We start from the raw sequence: 6,337 nt of genomic DNA, 5'->3' as shown, positions 1-6,337 counted from the left end.
TTTGCTAGAGGTCACTGTGCCTGTACCAGGACTGGCAGACTACAGTGTAGCAGCCAGATCCAGCAGTTCCGCCTCTCTGACCTCCATCTGCACTTTGCACTGAGCATAGCAGATGCCTGCACCTCATTCCGCTGACTCTGCTGTGAGGTTCATAAGTTCTAATCAGAGAGCAGTAACAAACAGCAGTTTGCAGCTGTTTGCTGGTGGACTACACATCAAAGCCCTCAAGTGTGTGTATAATGCCATCCTTATTTTGGTGAATTGAACTTCTAGGATCGTAGTTACAGCAGTGGTAATAAAATCCATAAAAAGCAACTATACAGAATTCTTACAATAACAGTTAGCTAACGGGTTACCAGGACTGGTGTTCAGATGTAATGCTTCAAAGTAAGCTACCTGGTAATGCCGTTTTACAGCCTGAATAGAAATGCATTGATTTAGGTGAGAGTTTGTAATTGCTGTGTATGTTAATTATAGGGCCAAGCACACGAGATGTTTATGTTTATGATACAACTGTAAGAGGTACATTCATTAATTCTCACTGCAGGGACTAAGTGGGAATTGTTTTGGTTTTTTCTGAAATCTGAGTAAATATGTTCCTGAATCTAGACTGCCTGAAACCTTATTTGGGGAGTCTTTGAAAACTTCTCAGAAAAGTACAGTTCTTCCTCTTGCCAGTTGAAAGAAGGGAATATGCAAAAAATAAAAAATAAAAAAATCCCAAATTTCTGTAATTGTTCATGTGCCAGAGAGCAGAGTTAGGGGCAGCTGTCAGGCCACTGAAGAAGTTACAGAATAAATTACCACTATCATATTTATCATCATGGCTAAAAATGGGTATTAATAGACATAAGGACATTTGCAGGTCATTCCTTTTGACCTTACTGTCTGCATCCAATGCAAAAGCTTTTTACTGTTTGCAACATGTAGAAAACAATATTTTCAGTGGATGTGAACAGTATTCTCTAATTTAGCTGCATTCAATAAAGCAAGATAAAGATTCTAAATACACTTAGTTTTAAATACAGTGGCAATTATTTGGGTGTACCTTTGATTTTTAAAGCTGATGCAGTTGAGCTCTTTTAGCACGTAACAGCTAGTATGAGTGGTTCTTGACTCATGAGCAGACCCCAGCCTGCTGCCAGTTGATGGCTGAGCCTGCAGTACTGCCATAGAAGGAGTAGAAGCTGAGAGCTGCAGATTTTGCTGCCCGGTGGCACTCTTGTTCCTAGGAAACAGTCCCAACCTCAGTTACAAGTTTTTCATCAGTAATTTTTTTTCTTTTCAATCAAGCAGCCTAAGCAATCTCTAAATATAAATCAAATATAATCACCTAAGCTATCCTTAAAAGATTCATCTTAATCAGCAGAGCCTGCTGATTGTCACCTGAAATTTTGCAATTAACAAAATTACTAGTATTGTTAATAAAATAGGTGAGATTAGCAGTGCTCTCTCAGGAATGGCCTTTTCCAGTTTTTATTACCATGAAAGCTGTCAGTCCTGCATACTGTGTTATTTTGTAGAGATTATAACAGAGCCAGGTAAATGGATATTTGTAAGATGGGCTTTAACTGGCTCCTGGGGATTTAAGTGCTTGAATTTTTTCACGTGCTTCGTGTATTGATATAACAATAAACTAAAAATAAGCACCATGTGCAATGAATCAGAGACTTCAAACTGAATTTGAAATTATTGTATAGTAGGTAACACCTAAACCTAGATCATGTAGAGCAGTGAGGGGAAAAAATACATTGTTTGAATTGCAGTTGATTATTGTTTTCAGGGGCTGAGTTAAGTAGTGCAGTATCCAATTTATTACATTCAAACTAGCATCACATAATGAGCTGGGATTTGCTAAATAAAGTTTGGTTAGTAACTAAACCACCTTCCCCCCCCCCCCCCCTTTTGTGTGCTACAACTTCAGGTTTTTATTTCCCCCAGCCTGAATTCCATCTTCTCTTATGTCTCATAACTACTTTTCTCCTTCTGTTTTAACTAAACTACGTAATTCTTGTTCTAGTTTATCCAAACAAGTTATAATTACTAAAATATAAGAAGCTGAAACTCCTGTAGTTAACTGTAGTATCTGTGTAATTGTTCTATGGCAAGAGTATAGAATTTTCTTTATGCTTATGGTTCACTCTGCTTTGCCATGCAGAAAGGAGCAAACTCAAGACTATCAAATGATACTTTTAACAGTTACACCTTGCCTTGATAAATTTTTTGCAGTATTGGTCTCTGTGGGATTTTAGGAACGTTTAGTAGTCAAGATTAGGACTATATGTTTCGTACATTTCCACTGAAAAAGGAAAACCTGTTTCTAGTATGGTTATGTACTTTTTTGGCTTCTGATGCCCTGTTCAGTGGTTGCGTATCTCCTACACAGATATAAGAGTTTCTAAGGTAACTGAAACCTTCTGTTCTTATTGTGAACCTCCTGTATTTTGTTGATACTACTCTAAGCATCTGATACTACATTAACCTGCTTAGCATCAACCTGAGTAGTTTACAAAGAAAAAAAAAACATACAAAAAACCTCCAAAAAACCCACACACACAAGAAAGAAAAAGAAAAAAAACAAACCAAAACCACAAAACCCACAATTTTTTAAAAATATATAATTCAATTTTATTAAAAGACAACTTTGAGAAGTTGTACTACTATAATAGTAAGTATTTCTGTGTGGTCCACTTGGAGAGAGTTTATGTTTTTAAGAAAAGCAATTGCTGAAAGGCTGCTCTTATACAGAGGCAGTTATTTTGTATCTGTAAATCCTTTTAGACTAAAAATTAGCATATTCTATTTTTCTAATGAAGGTGAAGTGTAACATGAGACATGGCACATGTTTCTAAGTGAAGATGTATAGTATTACCAAGTAATGACTGTACTTTGGAAAGGAGCTGTGAAGTGGCAAATACAGTGCAAATAACATAAACAGGCTGCCCAGGGAAGTAGTTGAATCACCATCCATGGAGGTGTTAGGAATATGGTTTAGCACTGGACTCTACTAGTAGAGTTAGGTTAATGGTTGGACTTGATGATCTTAAAGGTCTTTTCCAACCAGAATGATTCTGTGATGCAGTAAACAATCAGAGAAATCAACAGATAAACTATATATCCCATGTATGCAGTAAGGTAAAGAAAATCAATGTTAAGTACCTTATTTTTAAAATTTCTTCTTTGTACAAATGAATTTTAAGCTTGTTTGTGCATTCTTGTACTGAGTGCACTTTTTACTTTTATAACGTTCATCCAAAAAGTCCAGTATTTGCTTAAATGTTATTTCAGTTACAATCAAAGCATATTAACACTGTTACCTTCAAGACCACTTCATGTGGAAATACATTGTCCTTAAGAAGTACAACACACCATCTTTGCCTTCAGAGTGGAACTTCTGCTAACTTTTTTTTTCACAGACTTTCCAGTACTGCTATAGGAGTGAGTTTAGATTTTATTTTGTGAACTTACTCTTCAAATGTCTAGATTTAAATTTGAAATTGAATTTTAGCTTCCATTTATATTTTGTAACTTGAGTGGTTTTTTAAACATATTACAAAACCTTTGTATGTTTAAGATCATCAGGAAGTTCTAGAACTTTATTAAGGGTTTGAATTTTAACTTGTATCTTTTTGATTGAAACCTTAGTTTTTTGCTGCTATACAACTATTCATACCTGAGAAATGTAGTCTGAATTATTTTTATGAGAGATTATACATTGTTTTTTCTGTAATTGTTTTTAATGATACTGCCTGAGGTTAAAATGTTAGCCTAGGCCCATATTCTGCTCTTCAACAGAATCAGCTAGCTAGAAAGCACTTTGAAATTCTGCCTAACTGGGTTGGGAGTACTAAAGCTGGTTATCCCTATGTGGTGCTGCACTGTTTTCTGGATGAAGCTTAAAATACACTTCCCAGTTTTCCCTATTTCCAGTGTTGTTTTTTGTTTGTTGCCTTTTCCATACTACAGTGCCCTGGCCTCTAACAAATTATGAGGGGTTTTTTGCATGTCAAATCATTACTGTCATTGCAATCAAGTAGAAGTTAATGTTTGAAGGAAATAGCCACGAAGAATTTTATGTGCATCTAGAGGAAGATGAGTGGATGTTAATACACTTAAACTGATTAAAGGAGCATAATAAATCCATGAGGCTTCTGCAAAAAGTGTAGGATAAATGATTACTCTAATCCTTTCTAGATTTAAAGATATGTCAGTAGATCCCTCTGAGAAGTATGATTCTGTCACAAGTGCAATATATAGAAATATGTTTTTCTTTTATAGGAAATTATAAACTTCTCATCTGTCTTCCCAGATCCTGTGATCAAAATGTGAGGGCAACTCCTCTTCAGGTTGCTGCGTAGTGCAGGAAGTATATGCAGATTACTTCAAAAATCTGTGTTTGCTCTGCATAAACTAAAAACTAGTGGAACACGGATTGTGTTCTTATCCAAAGGTGTGATGTTACAGCCCCCTTTGAATACTGTATATTTGGAGCTGCCTGGAATCAGCCTGGAGCTGTAGACCTGTCAGCAAAATTTATGCATAGGCCAGTTTTTAATCTAGTGAAATGTGCAGTTGGATTTATTCATAATCTGAGATTTAAACCTATTTAATCTGAGCAGAGAGCATTTGAATCACAATTAATTTAGTTGACCTAAAATACAGATGGAGATAATACAGGTTGGTGTGAAGTACCACATAGACTTACGATATCTGAAGGAAGGACTTAGGTTACAGCTCCATCTCTAGCCAAACCAGTCGAATGGGCCTTCTCTTGCCAACACAGAGGAGCTCTTGCTTCACTTTCCCCTTCAGTGTTCCTGTTTCATGCCATCTTTAAGCCAGGCTCTGCTGCTCATTGGTGCATTCCTAGAATTTTCTCCTTGCTTTGCCAACTCTTTGCTAAGGTCTTATATGAAACATTAGTATTAAAAGAAGCCTTGTTGTTAGGATCTATTCACAGTATGATCATACTACATGACTAATAGCTAGACAATAGTAATATTGTTTGAGGTTGATTTTAGAATAAAAACCATAAGCCATTCATACTTCAGAAAACTGCACTTTGTATAGGAATGGCAATTCAGTAAGTTAAATAACTAAAGCGCTGACTATATTTAAATAATACTGTGTAAACTCTGAATTCTACTCACCTGTGTGTTTGTTACATTTTTAATAAAGTTTTATCTGGAAAATAGTTTTATCATTGGGTTTTCTCCTTACATTGGATTTATTTTGTTATTACACTAAAACAAAGTACAGCACATTTCCACATTTTATAAATGGATTTTGAATGTTTATTTTGAATATTCAAGTAAAAATTGTACATAATAACAAACCTGTCAGGCATTAAAGGGCTACAGACATGCAGCATATTAAGTTATTCTAGATGCTGAAATCTGGCTGTCATCAGCAAACATCAGTACAAGTATAGCTGACAGCAAGTTAAATTGCACCGTGCAGAAAGGTACATGAAACAAGTTGAAAAGAGCTTTAAATCTTCTAGAGATCTTGTTCTGAGAGAAAGAGGGCCCACAGTTGCTGTGAAGTCCATAAAAGACTTGGCAATACCTTTTTATTCCATGTGAAAGATACTTAGCAATTAATGATGAACATGCATACAGATATAAAGGAAAAGATGGCATTTTCCACTTCTTTGAAAGTCCCCTTTCCCCATCCAACTAAACCACTCTTACTTATGTTTTCCATTCCAGAAAAACATGTGAGAATAAGCACCATTTTACACAGGAAAGTGGATATATAATTAGTTGCAATGTATAATTGTAAAGGTCTGTAGTCACAGCTGTTACACAGTCAAGTCTCAAACTTGAGTGCATTTTTTTGGTGTAAATTTATTTCTCCCTCAGTGAGTTACTAATATAAGACCATTGCCTCAGTCCTCAGTCTATTTTCTGAATTCATATTGCCGTGAAGTGCTAGTTGTGTATATATAGATTAAGAAGAATGCATGTCTGTCTTTAACAAATAGCTTGTTATAGAAGTACTTTAAATAAGGGTATAAAGGCATGAAATGGCATAAAATCTGTTGATTCTAATATAAATGTCATAAATTGGAAATTGTTACTTTCAAAGTGAAAGATCTGTTCTGCCTAAACTTCCTTAAAAATGCAATAGTAACTAAAGTGCTACTGTAAAGCAGAAACTGGGTATTGCCTTAGCATTTTCTAGGTTTAAGATGTTTTCTTCATGATTTTACACAGCATCTCAGCCGAGTTCAGAGAGTTTTATGAGGTTAGCTTTGTGGTATATAAAACCAGAAAAAGTGTTTTCTGCATAACGTTAATGACTGGTTTCTATTTTGAATCGTGCTTTCACTTTG

Source organism: Apus apus, chromosome 4 (assembly GCF_020740795.1).
Source record: "Apus apus isolate bApuApu2 chromosome 4, bApuApu2.pri.cur, whole genome shotgun sequence".
In the NCBI taxonomy this organism is placed as follows: domain Eukaryota; kingdom Metazoa; phylum Chordata; class Aves; order Apodiformes; family Apodidae; genus Apus; species Apus apus.
Note: the sequence above shows the minus strand (reverse complement) of the source record.